Genomic DNA, 18,758 nt, shown 5'->3' on the forward strand with positions numbered 1-18,758 from the left:
ATGACTTTGCTGGGAAATCTCCTTAAAGGGATGGGGCCATGTTCATCTTAGTCCTTCCTCCATTTGACTGCCTTACATGTGAACTGATATCTGCATCTTGGGCAGGCATCTTGGACTGTGAAGATAAGGACCACTTCCTAGTGATGGCATAAAAGTAATCAAGAAGAAGCCTGAGTTCCTAAAAGCTTTTAGTAGCTGTCATACTAGTCCTAGAATTGCCAGTGTCTAGACTTCTACATATGATAAAAATAAACTTCTACCTTTTGTAAGCCACTGTAATTTTTCTGTTTTATTGAATCTAACCCTAATCGTAATGAATATAACTAAACTATATTTTTTAGTATCTCCCAAAAGTAAGAAAGCTACCTCAAAACATGCTATTTCCCTTTACAAATGCCAATTGTATATTCATATATTTCAGTACTGACTAGATGTAGCCCCTTTTGCATGGCCTGTGATGTGCGGTGCCCATCAGTCTTAAATCTCTGTCTGCCCCATCCATGGGGTGGTGATTCTCTTGGAGCCACTATACACCTGGTTGTAGGTGACACCATGTGGCTATTTGAACTCTGTCTGCATCATTCTCAAGAACTCTATAAATTATCCATATTAGGCCGGGCGAGGTGGCTCAAGCCTGTAATCCCAGCACTTTGGGAGGCCGAGATGGGCGGATCACGAGGTCAGGAGATGGAGACCATCCTGGCGAACACGGTGAAACCCCGTCTCTACTAAAAAATACAAAAAACTAGCCGGGCGAGGTGGCGGGTGCCTGTAGTCCCAGCTACTCGGGAGGCTGAGGCAGGAGAATGGCGTGAACCCGGGAGGCGGAGCTTGCAGTGAGCTGAGATCTGGCCACTGCACTCCAGCCTGGGCGACAGAGCGAGACTCCATCTCAAAAAAAAAAAAAAAAAAAAAAAAAAAAAACACAACAAATTATCCATATTAGCCATGAGAATTCTCATCTATTTAAATCAATGAAAGACAATTATAGAAAGTGATATGAGATTATCCAATAGCAAGAACTGCATTGAGATGGAAACTTCTTCAGCATGATTTTAGTAAGTCTCCTTTTTATGAAATCTGTAATTTTTCTTTTTTTTTTTTTTTTTTTTTTTTTTTTTTTTTTTTTTTTTTTTTTTTTTTTTTTTTTTTTTGAGACAGAGTCTTGCTCTGTCGCCCGGGCTGGAGTGCAGTGGCCGGATCTTAGCTCACTGCAAGCTCCGCCTCCCGGGTTCACGCCATTCTCCTGCCTCAGCCTCCCGAGTAGCTGGGACTACAGGCGCCCGCCACCTCGCCCGGCTAGTTTTTTGTATTTTTAGTAGAGACGGGGTTTCACCGTGTTAGCCAGGATGGTCTCGATCTCCTGACCTCGTGATCCGCCCGTCTCGGCCTCCCAAAGTGCTGGGATTACAGGCTTGAGCCACCGCGCCCGGCCGAAATCTGTAATTTTTCAAAGCAATTCATATAAGCAAAATCCACCAAAAATGTATTATTTTTCTAAATAATAATATTTAGTAGGCATCATTAAACCTGATGGTTGTGATATTGTTACATCTATCCTTCATGCTGGTTAGATAAAAACTTTAAATTTGAAAATATCAAGTAAAAGAATGAAGCTTCCATTTGTTAGAACTTGGGGAAGTATTTTATAATTTTGGAATTATTTAGATGAGACTCTATAAGTCATTTCACACAGCCTCTCCCTTTACATGAAATATTTTGTGGGAAATTAGACTAAAATATTATTTCAATCTAAGTTGACAACTACTGTGTGCATTTTGAGGCACAGTAGAGTATAAAATTAGAGTATTTTAACAGTACAGGTGTCTGGACTAGAACTTTGAGTCCCTGATACCTGTTTCAGTGTTCCCTCACACACCATTGACTTTAGAATACTGAAAAAAGTTAAGAATTTAGATCTCTATTTATTTAGACCCTATTGTGCCACTGTACTGGATAAGCTATACAAGACGTCTGATCCCTTTATGAGGGCCAACTTGATCGTGACTTCCTGAACCCATTGTATCTTCTGTCTTAGAGAATGAGTGACACAAAAAAGGAGACAAAGACATCAGAATAATAAAGAACTGAAAGACTCCTAGAAATAATGAAGAAAACAGTAGCCAAGAATAACCAAAAACTATGCACAAATATTTATAAGCCTTGGGGAGACAAACACCATGTGGTAAGGGAGGGGATGTTACTTGCTGGTGTCAAGAACATGAGAAGCAAAAAGGAAGAGGAACAGTTACTGTCATGGAAAACATTAGCACGGGAAGCAATGGATGCCTGCGGCCGAGAGACTGACAACATAACTGGGTCCCTCGGGTAGTGCTGTGACTTGAATCTCTGTAAAGCTTGGCTATGCATGATTGAGACAATTTCCTTCTCGATCTTCTTGTGTATCATTAATCTCTAGTAACCAAGGTAACCTTGATGCAGTTGTATCCCTTGTAGCCTCAGAGAGCATTACTCACATAGAAATTGAGGCTCTGGTAACTTTGTGCTATTATCATTTGTCATATCTGCACAACACTATCCTGAATGCTAAAAGTTTCACTTGGCTCTTAAGACCTTAACCTCAATTTTGAGGACACTCATTTAATAAATATTTGCACTTATCTCCCCCACTGTTCTTAGAACTGAGGATACGGTAGTGAACAACATAGACAAAAATCTTCATCCTCATAAAGCTTACATCCTGGAAGTGTTTGTACCTAAATGCTGGGCTCCAGGGATCTGTCACAGGGCAGGTCCACTAGGGGAGCAGCGACTCTTCTTTTTTTTTTTTTTTTTTTTTTTGACGGAGTCTTGCTCTGTCGCCCAGGCTGGAGTGCAGTGGCCAGATCTCAGCTCACTGCAAGCTCCGCCTCCCAGGTTTACGCCATTCTCTCGCCTCAGCCTCCCAAGTAGCTGGGATTACAGGCGCCCGCCATCTCGCCCGGCTAATTTTTTTGTGTTTTTTTAGTAGAGACGGGGTTTCACCGTGTTAGCCAGGATGGTCTCGATCTCCTGACCTCGTGATCCGCCCGTCTCGGCCTCCCAAAGTGCTGGGATTACAGGCTTGAGCCACCGCGCCCGGCCTGAGCAGCGACTCTTCTAAGAAACACCAGAAAATACCAAGCCAACTTCGGATACAGTGGCTGGCTCTGATGATGGGTTTTGTAAAATATGTAAACCTTGTTGAACTGAAATATTTTAAACACCTACAACATACCCTTTGTGCATTAATGATTAAGCAGTTCTCTTGTCTACTTCTTTCTGTTCCCACTCCCTTTTAGGTTCTACCAGTAGTGGGGAGTAGAGGGGGACTGGAAGGCAGGAGGTGGAAAGAAGTGCAAGATATTTGATGGCTATTCATATCAGTGTCAACCCAGTGAAGGCCGTTCACCCTGACAGCAGCAACTGGCTCTAGGTTCCTAGAACAAGTCACTTTCATCCCCCATGGAGGTACCGGCTCCAGCCAGATGGAGCCCTCTTTCCAGAGGTCTGAACTCCTGCTCCTTAAGCCTCTGCTCTGAGCCCCTGAGGTACCAACATCAGCCAGGTATATATATCCCTCTTCTAACTTCCAGTTTCTGACAAACTCAACCTCTTTCTTCTGTTGTCTCAGGTCTGGGGGATTATACTCTGCATGAATCCCTTCGTTCCCTTTTTCCTTTTTTAGTCCTCTGAAAGGTATTCAGCAATTCTTTTTTTTTTTTTCCAAGACAGTGTCTCACTCTGTCACCCAGGCTGGAGTGCAGTGGCATGATCAAGGCTCTACTGGGGCCTCAATCTCTTAGACTCAAGTGATCCTCCCACTTCAGCCTCCTGAGGAGCTGGGACTGTAGGCGTGCACCACCACACCCGGCTAATTTTTGGTATTTTTTGTAGAGATGGGGTTTTGTCATGTTGCCTGGGCTGGTCTTAAACTCCTTGGCTCACGTGATCTGCCCACCTCAGTCCCCCAAAATGCTGGGATTATAGGTGTGAGCCACTGTGCTCAGCTTAAGCAATTCTTTTGAGACAGAATCTCACTCTGTTGCCCAGGCTGTAGTGCAGTGGTGCAATCTCGGCTCACTGTAACCACTGTCTCCTGGGTTCAAGCAATTCTCTTGCCTCAGCCCCCTTAGTAGCTGGGACTACAGGTGCGTGCCACCACACCCGTTTAATTTTTTTTGTATGTTTTAGTAGAGATGGGATTTCACCATATTGGCCAGAATAGTCTCAAACTCCTGACCTTGTGATCTGCCGGCCTCAGCCTCTTAAAGTGCTGGGATTACAGGCATGAGCCACCGCGCCACACCCTTTAAGCAATTCTTTTTTAAAAAATTTTTTATTTTTGAGACAGAGTCTTGCTCTGTTGCCCAGGCTGGAGTGCAGTGGTGCAATCTTGGCTTACTGCAAGCTCCGCTTCCAGGGTTCACGCCATTCTCCTGCCTCAGCCTCCGGAGTAGCTGGGACTACAGGCGCCCGCTACCATGCCCGGCTAATTTCTTTCTGTATTGTAGAGATGGGGTTTCACCGCGTTAGCCAGGATGGTTTCAATCTCCTGACCTCGTGATCTGCCTGCCTTGGCCTCCCAAAGTGCTAGGATTACAGGCTTGAGCCACCGCGTCCAGCCAGCAATTCTTGATATTACATTTTATCTGTCAAAATACCTAGTGCTGTTTCTGTTTTTCTGATTAGAACCTAATTAGCACATCAATAACAAAATAGTTACCTGTCTTTGAAGTATTTACCTTCTAACAAGAATTTCTCAAAGCCACCTCTTTAACACCTACCTGAGGACCAATGTGTACTCCTTCTTTGGACCTCTCCCACTGCAAAAGCTCCTATGACACAACTGACCTCCGTGAGACACAAACAGAGAAACTGTGGCTTCCTTAAAGTACTTGGAGAGGGTTCTATGGGGACGCTGAATAGTAAAGAATTGGGCTGGTCTTATTCCTGATTCCTGGGAGGTAAACTCTAAATCCTTTGGGTTTCCCAAGTCATAGGTGTGTCTTTATTACTCATGGTTGGTCTCTTGGACTGCAGCTCAGTTATGCTAACAAGATGACTTAGAATAAAGGCTGGTCACATTAGAAAGATCAAACATATGATTAAAAGGTTGAGGCTTTAAGCCACAATATTAGCCTGATGTCTGGGGAGTGTAAGGGGACTGGAGATTGAGTTCAATCTCATGAGCAATGGTTCAACCAATCATGCTTATATAATGAAACCCCAATAAAAACTAAGGCTACCAATAATCGAGTAAGCTTGTGGGTTGGTAATGATATATCAATGTGTCAGGAGAGTGGAAGCTTCCACTGGACCCTTCCCAATATCTCCCTATGCAGTCTCTGCATTTTATTGGCCCTGATTTGTTTCCTTTATGATACCGCATTTGTCAATATAGCACTTTCTTGAGTTCTGTGTCATTCTGGTGTGCTATTGAACCTGAGAGTAGTGAGAACCCTGAATTTGTAGCCAGTCGGTTAAAAGCATGTGTAGCCTGAAAACACCTGAGCTTGTGGGCTGGTGTCTGAGGTGAAGGTAGTCTTGTGGGGACTGTGACCTTAACCTGTGAAGTCACACTAACCCTGGGTAGTTAAGAGTCAGAATTGCATTGCAGAGACTTTCTAATTTTACACAGCCAGCAGACTATTAGGTCTTTAACTAATTCTATTGAATCCTCATGCTCAACACATCCTCTAAATTAATCTAATTTCCCACACCAAAAATCGTGAATCTAATCTGAGTGATTTTTAACACCTCATAATAAAATATGATTTCAGTCTCTCTTCCATTGATGAAAATGGTTAATTCAATTAATGAGAGATTGCTGAGAGCAAAATCCACTGCAGCTATAATATTATAAATATAAAGCATTAATGCTATTGTTATGTAGCAGTATCTAGCTCAGATCATATTCTAATTTTTCCTGGAAACCCATAGTCTTTAGCTGATTTTAGGATGTATTCTCCTTTCTATAAGTCTTGAAATGCCTCATGAAGAGATTGGGAGGATTCTGGGAAAAAGCAACATTGGCTCGAATATGTGTGAACAGTGGTGAAGGTAAGCAGAAAATAAGATACCTGTATAATAGGCTTGAGAGATCTCCTTCATTTGCCTGCTTGTCCTGGTAGTTAAGATTTCAGTCAAGGCATCTTCATTTGTTCCAGCACCCTAAAAAGGAAAAGAAAATATAATTTTTAGAACACTTAAATAACTTAATCTCATGCCTTTTGGTCTTAATATCTTGTTTTATATAGATGAAATGACATTTTTGAGTAAATCAATACAAGGTTCTCTATTGCTCTAAAGTAGTTTTCTATTTTTCTGTATATTTTAGTATTAACATAAATCATCTGGAATAAAGTGACATCAAATTTTTCACTCTAGTGTAAAAATCAATTGAATAATTCTAGAAATATATAGTATAAAAGAAAAAGCCTGTGTCATTCAAGATAAGAAGTGAGAGTCTAACAGGATTAACCCTAGCAACATTCAAACATGCCACTATGTTTAGAAAAGGCTCTACAATACTTTTGAATGAGTTCATCCTTGCATCACTGTACTGGGTCTATCAGCATGTATCATCCTTTTCATACAGGGAGCTTTTCAAATCCTCAGTAATGTGCATCATGGGCCCGGCTGGCATGGGGACTAATTACCCGTCAGCCCTGTTTATATCAAGGTCACTGAATTACACTGTGACTTCAAGAAAAGTCATGTACACTAAGACTTGATCGAATAAGGCCAGTGCAGTATATGAACAGAGACTGAATTCTGTCTCTCTGTAGCAGAGATTCCTAGTTTCCCACAGTATCCCTTTTGTCTTTCTTACTTAGTAATAGAACCCCCAGCTTGTAACTTGGTACATAGCTACCCAAATAAAGGCTATGTTTCTCAGCTTCCTTTACAGTGAAATATGTCCACGTAACTACACTCTGACCGATGGGACATAGGCAGAAGTACCATATGCATGCTCAGGGAATATCCTTAGAGTGAGGGAGTGAACCTTTCTTTGTCCTTTACTCTTTTGAGTTGACTGGAATGAAGACATAATGACTGAGTCATGAGCTGCCATCTTTAACCAGGAAGTGAAAACCGTGAGTTAAAGATGGCAGACCCTCAAGATAGTAGGAGCCTGAATCTCTGATAATGGTGGTGCCATCACAGCCTGCTCAGGGCTACTTACTCTAGATTTCTTTTATGTAAAAGAGAAGCTGTTCTAATACTTATTGGTGAATCTAATCCTTACAATTACACCTGCTAAACCCTCCCCATTGGGTAGCCATAGAAAAACAATGCTCAGACTTCATTTCAAGAGAATCAGCTGCAAAGAATGCAGTTGGCTAACAGCCTCCAACTGCCACACCTTTAGATCTACCAGAGTTCACACTGAGGTCATGCCCTCTCCAGGTGGCTGTCAGTCAATGACTGTAAACAGCAGGGGTACTGGATTTGCGCCCAACACAGCACTCCTCCAAAGGGCAGTCTTTGCTCAGGGGCTCCCCAACAGCCTGCCAAGGCTTTCTCGGAGCTTCACCATGCACTGAGGCTCTTCCTAATCTCAGCCTACTTCCTCTCCTCTCTCTCACAGGTGTCAGGCCTGCACTGCAGTCTGAAGGTTCACCCCACCTACCCTGCTCTTCTCCTCTTTATCCTTCACAGGCGTTTCTCACAATAAATCTCTTGTACATCAAATTCCATCTTGCCATCTGTTTCTCAGATGCCCATGTGTCCTCCACGGAAAAGAAGATAACTCCATTGCCTGATGACAAGGCAGAATACGGCTTATGCCTCAGATCTAAGCTCCCTTCTTTTTCCTCTTTCCTATTAATTAATATGTTGAGCACCCACTTCATTTCAGAAGTTGCTCTAGGAACAGAAGATATAGGCCAAGACCAATGAGGTTCCCTGCCATGGTGGAGGTTTGCCTTTTAGTTAGATGAAAAAAGGTAATAAACAAATGGATTTTAAAAACAGACAAGGCCAGGTGCAGTGGCTTACACCTGTAATCCCAGTACTTTGAGAGGCCGAGGCGGGAGGATTGCTTGAACTCAGGAGTTTGAGACCAGCCTGAGCAACATAGCAAGACTCTGTCTCTACAAAAAAATTTTTTTAATCAGCCAGGTGTGGCAGTGTGTGCCTACAGTCCCAGCTGCTCAGGAGGCTGAAGTTGGAGTATTGCTTGCCCGGGAGGTTGAGGCTGCAGTGAGCCATAATTGCACCACTGTACTAGAGCCTGAGCAATGAAGCAAGACCTTGTCTCAAAAACAAATAAATAGACAAGATACTTTTAGGCAGTAATAAGTGCAGGTAAGAAAATATATTTGAGTGAATTAATGGAAAATGTCTGGAGGAAAAGCATTCCAGATGGAAGAAACATCATGTATAAATGTCTCAAAACAAGAATAAGCTTATGATGTTCAAGGAGCAGAGAAAAGGTCAGTGTAGCTACATCATTAATGGGTGAGTAGGAGGGGGTATGACGGTCAGTTTTATGCACCAGCTTGGCCAGGCTATAATGCCACTTATTCAATCAAACACTAACTTATGTGTTGCCGTGAAGGTATTTTGTAGCAGTTTATTATTGATTCACTTTAAGTAAGGGAGATTACCTTTCTTGGCAGACCTGATCCAATCAGTTGAAAGGGCTTAAGACCAGAGGTAAGGCTTCTGTTTAGAAGATTCTTTCTGTGGACAGCTTCAGCTTGTGCCCAAGAGTTCCAGCCTGCCTTTCCTGACAGCCTGCCCTACAGATTTTGAACTTGCCTAACCAATCCCATAATCATGTAACCAATTCTTCTTCTTCTTCTTCTTCTTCTTTTTTTTTTTTTTTGAGACAGGGTCTCAGGCTGGAGTGCAGTGGCACAGTCGTGGCTCATTGCAGCCTAGACCTGCTGGGCTTAAGTGACTCTCCCACCTCAGCCTCCCAAACAGCTGGGACTACAGGCATGAGCCACCATGCCTGGCTAATTTTTTTTTTCTTCTTCTTTTTTTTTTTTTTTATTATACTTTAAGTTCTAGGGTACATGTGCACAACATGCAGGTTTGTTACATATGTATACATGTGCCATGTTGGTGCACTGCACCCATTAACTCGTCATTTACATTAGGTATATCTCCTAATGCTATCCCTCACCCTCCCCCCTCCCCACAACAGGCCCTGATGTGTGATGATCCTCTTTTGTGTCCAACTGATCTCATTGTTCAATTCCCACCTATGAGTAAGCACAAGCGGTGTTTGGTTTTCTGTTCTTGCGGTAGTTTGCTGAGAATGATGGTTTCCAGCTGCATCCATGTCCCTACAAAGGACACTCAAGACCTGGGCTGAAGTGATTCTCCCACCTCAGCCTCCCAAATAGCTGGGACTACAGGCATGAGCCATCACGCCTGGCTAATTTTTAAAAATTTTTTGTAAACACAAGTTCTCACTATGTTGCTCAGTTTGAGGCCGGTTTTGAACTCCTGAGCTCGAGCAACCTCCCACCATGGCCTCCAATTCTTTCCAATAAATTTTTGTTGTTGTTGTTTCGAGACAGGGTCTCATTGTCACCCAGACTAAAGTGCAGTGGCACAATCTCAGCTCACTGCAACCTCGACCTTCTGGGCTCAGGTGATCCTCCCACCACAGCCTCCCAAGTAGCTGGGACTACAGGAATGCACTACTATGCACAGCTAATTTTTTTTTATTTTTTGTAGAGACAGGGTTTCTCCAAGTTGCCCAGGCTGATCTCAAACTCTTGAGCTCAAGTAATCTACCTACCTTGGCCTCCCAAAGTATTGGGATTACAGGCACGAGCCATAGCACCTGGCCTTACAATAAATCTTTTAACGTCTATGTCCTGCCTATTGGTTCTGCTTCTCTGAGGGAACCCTCACTGATATAAATAGAATTTTAAAAAGTCACCAAGTTAGACAGGACCTGCACTATGTTGGGTAATGAAGGTCATGATAAGGAGCTTGGATTTTAAGTGTTCAAAGCCATTGGAAATTTATGCAGGTAAATAACATAATCTGATTTTTTTTTTTTTTTTTTTTTTTTTTTTGAGACGGAGTCTTGCTCTGCTGCCCAGGCTGGAGTGCAGTGGCCGGCTCTCAGCTCACTGCAAGCTCCGCCTCCCGGGTTCACGCCATTCTCCTGTCTCAGCCTCCCGAGTAGCTGGGACTACAGGCGCCCGCCTCGTCGCCCGGCTAGTTTTTTGTATTTTTTAGTAGAGACGGGGTTTCACCGTATTAGCCAGGATGGTCTCGATCTCCTGACCTCATGATCCGCCCGTCTCGGCCTCCCAAAGTGCTGGGATTACAGGCTTGAGCCACCGCGCCCGGCCCATAATCTGATTTTTTAAATAAATTAATAAAAATAATTTTGGCTATTCTGTGTAGAATGAATTTGAGGTGGGCAAAAATGGAGGCAAAAGGACTAGTTAGAAGCCTATTGATACGGACCAGTCAAGAGATGATGGTAGTCAGACTAGAACGGTAGCAATGGATTTTGAGAGAAGTGCACATATTTACAATGGATTTTGAAGTAAAACTAATGAACCTGCTGATAGATTTGGGAGAGTGGAAGGGTAAGAGAAAACAAGGGTTCAAGGATAATGCTAGGTTTTTAGCTTCAGTGTTGGGGTTATGACAGTGCCATTTACTTTCAATGATGACAACTAGAGAACTTGACTCTTCATGTCAAACAAAGATATGACAAAATTCTTCCAGCCCAGGAACATTTGGGCTTAAGGTTCTACAACTGTTCCCTATTTCAGAGTCATTCTACCACTGGGAGAGTACAGACCAAAATGGCATCCAAGTCCACCCATCACAAGTGTGCGCTGCCAGAAAGTCACTATTTTTGATGACTCGGTCAAACCTGGGCAGAAATGGCTTGTGGGGCTCATACCTTCATGGATTTCTTTAGCTGCTTTGCATCAAAGACTGCTGGTGGAGTCACTAGGGCCACCATGAGATGCTCAAAATGGCCAGAGAGATCACCCTTCAAGTCATCTTTCAGCTCCTAAAATCAAAAAACCAAGGAGAAAAATGTGAAATACTTTTCCTTTCTCTTCCTCTAAAGTCACCTAGTGAAAGATGAACATATGTATCAAAATCAGACAAAACATGTCCATCCACAGGGAATAAACAGAAGTGTTGAAAATATTTCTATGAATATTAATCTGCATTTTCTAATTACTCCCAAATTGTTCTGTTTTGTAGAGGTTTTTTGAAGGAGAGCCAAATGGGAGGGCTTCATGAGTGCCACAGTTAGGAACTGTATTCAAATGCATTTCCTAGGTCCCCCATGCTTTCAGTGCTTAGGCTGGGGTGAGGGAAGAGGAAGAGGAACCCTTATAAATTCACACCCAACTTCACTGGGAGGTGCTGTATTCCTGGGTGTCTTGCCTCTCAGTAACTCCCAAAGAGCTCCAAGAGGAAGGGGAAGGGAGGACAGTGGCTGGTCATGTGTCTCTGGTGAGAACGTGGAACTAGGTGGCATCAGAAGCAATTTTCTGGCAACAAGTAAAGAAAGAAAACCCCTAAGTGTGGCAATATATTAGACTTATTTTTTTTGACAAATAATAATTGTACGTATTCATAAAGTACATAGTGATGTTTCAATACATATAATGTATGGTAATCAGATCAGGTAATCAGATCAGGTAATTGCATACCCATCATCTCAAACATTTAACATTTTTTTGTTTTAGGAATATTCAGTATCCTCCTTCTAGCTATTTGAAACTACATTATTGTTAACTGAGTCATCCTATAGGGCTATGAAACACTAGAACTTAGCCTCTTACAGACATTACCTATTGGTATTGTTTTGAGTACTGTTTTCACACGTAAGTACAGTCCATCTCCCCTGCCTAAAGGGGGGTAACAGGGTTTCTACTTTCAATATTCAATGGCATAATACTGAATAATGTTTGTTCCTGTTCCTGATTATTTTCAGCTCTGAAATAGGTGCTGGTAGCCTCTGAGCCTGCTGCAACGCCGTGGGCACAGACCGACACTACCACACTCCTGGGGGGGTGCAGCAGCATGTTCCTGCTGAAACAAATGGGATGGCGTTCAGTGTTCCCAGCTCGGCTTTAATTGCCACAGAGCGTTTTTTTTCCTCTCTAAATGGTAAATTTCACTACCATCTGTCCTCAATCCAAGCCACTGCAGCCGAATCTTACTTCACAGATCTCATCCTATTCCACTGTGAGAAATGGTTGTTCCCCTCCACCTCCATCTTTCTTCCATATTTGGAAATACTGAAAGGCCAATAGACCACTCACCTTCTCTTTATGTGAAAGTGTTGTCTTGCCCAGAAGCCAGGCAATTCATTCAATTCAACAAATGTTTTCTAGGCACCTGCTCTGTGCTAGGCCTTTAAAGGTAAGTTAGACAAAGTCCTTATCCTGAGACATTCTGCCCTCATGGGAAACACAGAAATATTCAAAGATAAAATTTCAATATTATATGTTAAGTATCTGATAAAGGGAGCTCAGAGAAGGGTGTCTTAATGGAGCCTGGGGGCCTGGAGAACACTTCCAGGAGGTAATTGCTGAGCTGCCTGTGGATGGTCACTAGACCCTCTCAACAGTCTCCATTTGTACCTTTTCCCTCCACAATTCATTATCTACAGCAGCCAAATAATCCTTTAAAAATAAAAACTGCATTATATTATTCCTCTGCTTACAAACCTCCAGTGGTTCCCTGTGGCCCTTAGAACAAAATCTAAACTCTATCAAGACCCTTAGCATGTTCTCAACCTCTCTCCAGCCTCATCTCTTTCTTCTGCCCCCTTCACTTTCTACATTCCTGCCATATTGGAATTCTTTATTTTTCACATATTCCCTGCTTCTTTTTGCATCAGGGCTTTTGTATTTGCTGTACCTTAAATACTATCTCCTGATCAAGCAGAGCAGAACCCCTAGTATTGTTTAGGCTTAGTAGGGAGTAAGGTAACAACCCCTCACTGACATTCTTTCATCACCCTATCTGCAGGAGCCAGTCACCAGTCACTGTCTATCATATCAACCATTTTAATTCTTTCATATCACTTATCATATCTGATTATTTTTATTTACTTGTTTATTATATTCTAATAGAATGTTAGCTCCATGAAAGAAGGGCAGGATCTGTTTTGCTTTTTTTTTTTTTTTTTGAGGTGGAGTCTTGCTTTGTTGCCCAGGCTGGAGTGCAGTGGCCGGATCTCAGCTCACTGCAAGCTCTGCCTTCCGGGTTCACGCCATTCTCCTGCCTCAGCCTCCCGAGTAGCTGGGACTACAGGCGCCCGCCATCTCGCCTGGCTAGTTTTATGTATTTTTCAGTAGAGACGGGGTTTCACCGTGTTAGCCAGGATGGTCTCGATCTGCTGACCTCGTGATCTGCTCGTCTCGGCCTCCCAAAGTGCTGGGATTACAGGCTTGAGCCACCGTGCCTGGCCGGATCTGTTTTCTATACCAGTCTATATCCAATGTCTAGGATACCTCCTAACACAGATTAGTACTCGAAAATAGGCGTTGGACAAAGAAACTGTATAGCAAAGACCAAGTCTTACTTTTTGCTTTTTTTTTTTTTTTTGAGACAGAGTCTTGCTCTGTCAATCTTGGCTCGCTGAAGCCTCTGTTTCCCGGGTTCAAGCGATTCTCCTGCCTCAGCCCTCAGCCTCCCGAGTAGCTGGGATTACAGGCATGTGCCATCACACCAGGCTAATTTCTGCATTTTTAGTAGAAATGGGGTTTACCATGTTGGTCAGGCTGGTCTCAAACTCCTGATCTCAGGTTATCCACCTGCCTGGGCCTCCCAAAGTTACTTGTTCTTATACAGTTAGTTTCTGCTAATTACTAACTTTTCATTTGCTGAATGAATTAAACCTATAACTACATAAGTATTTTAAAATTGAAAGAGAAATAAAAGGTTATCTAAGACAGAATTAGTCAGATAGTTGGCCTGGTAATTCTTTGTTGTGGAGGGCTGCCTTGAGCATTCTCGGATGCTTGTAGCATCCCTGACCTATGCCTACTACATGCTAGAAGCACCCCCCACCATCCTGTTGTGATCATCAGAACGTCTCCATTCATCCCAAATGTCCCCTGGGGAGCAAAATCACTTCTGGTTTAGAACCCACTGGGCTAAGGCAAACCTTACCCTACAAGGGAAGAAACTGAGACCCAGAAAAGACCAATTAACATGCCCAAAGTCAGTCAGCCAGTTCACAGGCAAAACCACAACTCAGATTCCAGGCTCCTGACTGGATGTACAGGGCATCATCTGTTACACTCAGCCTGAAACAGAAACTGTAGGCATAACTATGTGGGAGCGACCATGGTACATTAACGATCTCTTTACTGCCTGTCATGTAAACATGACCTTACCTTTCCATATGCTGCCTGATATTCCTTAACAATCAGCTGCCGCTGTGCATTTGACCTCTTCAGTCAGAATGCTGATGAGCATTTTCTCATCGGTTCCTAAATGAAACAAAAGTTATTTTACTCAATATTCATGTTCAATATCTGTCTTGAACAAAAGCAAAATGATCAATGGCCTGAGACAAATGCAGAGGAGTAAGGCATTTTAATTCCCAACTTCTTACCTGGTTGGGATCGTTATTTATTTATTTATTTTGTTTGCCTGAGTTTTGGAAAAGGAAGTTAACTCTATTTGGATAGTTTTGGGGGAAGGAAACAATCATTGTCTAAATACTCCTTTCTGTACATCAGACAAAAGAAACATACTACTTTTGAACTTGACGTTTTTACCTTTATGAGGTTTGGTTACTGTCTTATTGCCTTTTATTTCTCTCCCATAGTTGATATCAAAATATTTCTTCCTCTGGAAAACAGGAACTACCCTTATTGAGAATCTGCCCTGCATGAAACGCCCTTTTATTCATTGCCATAGTTAATATTCACAGGGGCCCGCTGTACTAAAGTGAAGACAACGAACTTATCTTCCTTGCCAAAGTCATACAACTTCTGAGTGGTCCAGCAAGAAGTTGAAACCCAAATCTCTGACCACAAAACATATAATATATATATATATATAATATATATATATATATATATATATTTTTTTTTTTTTTTGAGACGGAGTCTCCGCTCTGTCACCCAGGCTGGAGTGCTGTGGCCGGATCTCAGCTCACTGCAAGCTCCGCCTCCCGGGTTCACGCCATTCTCCTGCCTCAGCCTCCCAGGTAGCTGGGACTACAGGCGCCGCCCACCTCGCCCGGCTAGTTTTTTTGTAGTTTTTAGTAGAGACGGGGTTTCACCATGTTAGCCAGGATGGTCTCGATCTCCTGATCTCGCGATCTGCCCGTCTCGGCCTCCCAAAGTGCTAGGATTACAGGCTTGAGCCACCGCACCCGGCCAAAACATATATTTCTATCTCTGGTCCACATCTCTCTCATGCATTTCTTCCACATCCCTCCCTCCCTCCCTTCCTTCCTTCCTTCCTTCCCTCCTTTCCTTCCTTCCTTCCTTCCTTCTTTCCTTCCTCCTTCCTCCCTCCCTCCCTCCTCCCTTCTTTCCTCCCTTCCCCCTCCATCCCTCCCTCCCCCTTCTTTCCTCCCTTCCTCCCTTTCTCCGTCTCTCTCTCTCCCCACCACCCTCTCTCTCTCATTGCCCAGGCTGCAATGCAATAGCACCATCTCGGCTCACTGCAACCATCACCTCCCAGGTTCAAGCGATTCTCCTGCCTCAGCCTCCCAAGTAGCTGGGATTACAGGCATGTGCAATCATGCCTAGCTAATTTTTTTTTATTAGTAGAGATGGGGTTTCACCACGTTGATCCAGGCTGGTCTGAACTCCTGACCTCAGATGATCCACCCACCTCAGCCTCCAAAAGTGCTGGGATTTCAGGGCTAAGCCACCGTGCCTGACCTCTCTCATGAATTTCAAACCCATATACAAAATGAATTGTTTGTAAGTGAAAGGTAACATAGGCCAGAGCTGATGCCGGCCTGCCTGAGAATGACCTCAAGGTCACTCTTATCTTGGTGACTACAGTAGTAAGATAAACGTGGAAAGTTGTGTCTATTAATTTCCCAGCCCATGATGATACCTGGTTTGGGAAGCTGTGAATTGGCTTGCAGGCCTAGAGCACGCATGACTAGAGAGGTATAAAAGAGCACCCGGAACTCAATGCTCAACTTCTTTGTGTCAAGGTGACCCTCACAGACCTCATCTACACACTTCCAAGGCAGTGGTACATAACTTACATCAATGATGATGCCAAAGCTTCTGTGTACTTGGTTAGCTGCTGGGCCTCCCAGTGAAAGATGCTGCCTTTCTGTGTCTTTGGTTTGTATTCTTATACATAGTTAAGTAAATACTGAATCAGATTAAAGTGTGTTTGTGCTCCTGTGGGTCTGAGTACCAATGTGGACCCTTCATGTGTGTACCGTACCCAGCATCTGTGTCAGTACACTACCAGCCACCTCAACTGCACAAGTGTCTGAAACTCAGTGTGTTCTGGGTGGACTTTATTGTATTTCCTCTCTGACTTGTCTGTCTTTCTATGTTCCCTCATCCACAACTATGGATATAGTTATCAGGCAAAAATCCTGGGAATCAGCTCAGATTCCTTTCTTTATCTTATTCTCTATATTATAGCAATTATCTGCATCTCTTACATTTGTCATCTCCTCCGCATGCCCTCTGCCACTGTGTCCTTATCATATTTTAACCTGGATACCCTAAATCGCCTCCTAATGTGACCCCCGTATAATTATTCCTGTACACTACTGCCTAAGTAATGTTTAAAACACAATCTGATCATGTTATCCACTTGACTAAAATTCAAATGGCTCTTTGTAATCTTCAGGATGAAGTTTAAGCCCCTTAGCTCGTATATCAGCTCATTATGAACTCTCCTGCCTTATGTCTTTGTTCTCATTTTCTACCCCCTCTCTGCATCTCTATAACCTATGCAACTGGACTACAAATATACCAAACTACCTGCAGTTATTTGTAGTTTGTATGCCTGGCAGTTTCTCATCTCTTATTTTAAACATGCTCAAGATCAAAAACTAAGCCAAGATGCCTCCGGTTCAGAGACTGGGTCTGACCTAGCCCTAACGCAAACGCCATTATGATACCTGATTCTGAACTCAGAACATGTCAGAAGTGGTGCTCATAAACAATAACCTCCTTCTTAAAGAAGGCCTGTAAGCCAAATGTGCAAATTCACGAAGAACATAATGTTTAAAAAAGAGGGCGACAGAATTTAAAGACTATTAACCTCATGAAACAGTCTACTCAACACTAGATATAAATAGGGCAATCAGGCTGGGTGCAGTGGCTCACATCTGCAATCCCAGGACTTCGGGAGGACAATGGCAGAAGGATTGCTTGAGCCCAGGAGTCCAAGACTAGCCTGGGCAACATAGCAGACCCTGTCGCTACAAAAAATTTAAAAATTAGGCACACATTGTGATGAGCACCTATAGTCCTAGCAACACCAGAGGCTGAGGCCGTAGGATCCCTCAAGCCCAGGAGTTTGAGGCTGTAGTGGGCTATGATCATATCACTGCACTTGAGGCCTAGGTGACACAGCAAGCCCTTCTCCCTTAAAAAAAAAAAAAAGGGCAGTCAAGAGATAAATGAAGAAATAATTTACATTGAAAAATGGAAAAAAAAAAAACCTTAAACAGGCAGAAATAACATAATATTATATTGATATAAAGTTCTAATATAGTATATTTATGGAATTTGACAAGCCGATTTAAATTCATAGAGGAGGGCAAAGAGCCAAAAAAAACATTGCCCAGTAGATATTTAGTGTCATTATAAAACCCTAATAATCGTGACATGGGAGAGGCAAATAGATAAATGAAGCATAACAGAGAAGAGAAAATAGGGAAATGTAAAACCGAGGTGACATTACATACCAATCAGTGTGGAAAAGGATGAGCTCTTCAACACATTGTTCTGGGACAATTAAATGTCCACATGAAATAGAATAAAATGAGACACCTTTAAATACCATCCATGAACATTAATTTCATGTAGATTAAAGATCATAATATGAAAAATAAAATTTCAAAACTTTGAAAAAAAATGTAGGAGAATATCTTTATGACTTCATTATAGAAAAGATTCAATAAGAATAAATCCTAGACAAAAATATTGGTAAACTTGATTTCACTAAATTTAAAACTTCTATGCAATAAAAATTACTGTAACCAATTGTATTAATCCATTTTCACGTTGCTGATAAAGACATACCCCTAGACTGGGCAATTTATGAAGGAAAGAGGTTTAATGGAGAACTCACAGTTCCATGTGTCTGGGGAAGCCTCACAATCATGGTGGAAGGGAAGGAGGAGCAAGTCACATCTTATGTGGATGGCGGCAGGCAAGGAGAGAGCTTATGCAGAGAAACTCCACCTTATAAAGCCATCAGATCTTGTGAACACTTATTCACTATCATGTGAACAGTACGGAAAAGACCTGTCCCCATGATTCAATCATCTCCCACCAGGTCCCTCCCACAATATGTGGGAATTATGGGAGCTACAAGATGAGATTTGGGTGGGGACACAGGACCAAACCATGTCACCAATGTTAAAAGAAAACCATGAACTTATAGGAAATATTTTCATGGTTTGTAATATTTTTTAAAAGTTTGTATTGAGGAATTATAAAAAATTCTTGCCAATCTAAAGAAGACAAACCAACTGAAAAAAATAGATAAATATATTTTATATTTTATTGATGTATGAAAGTGGAAGCAGATGCACAAGTGAGGATGCTTAACTGCATCAGTCATCAGGGTAGAGAGAGGAAACA

This window comes from Rhinopithecus roxellana, chromosome 2 (genome assembly GCF_007565055.1).
Source record: "Rhinopithecus roxellana isolate Shanxi Qingling chromosome 2, ASM756505v1, whole genome shotgun sequence".
Lineage (NCBI taxonomy): Eukaryota > Metazoa > Chordata > Mammalia > Primates > Cercopithecidae > Rhinopithecus > Rhinopithecus roxellana.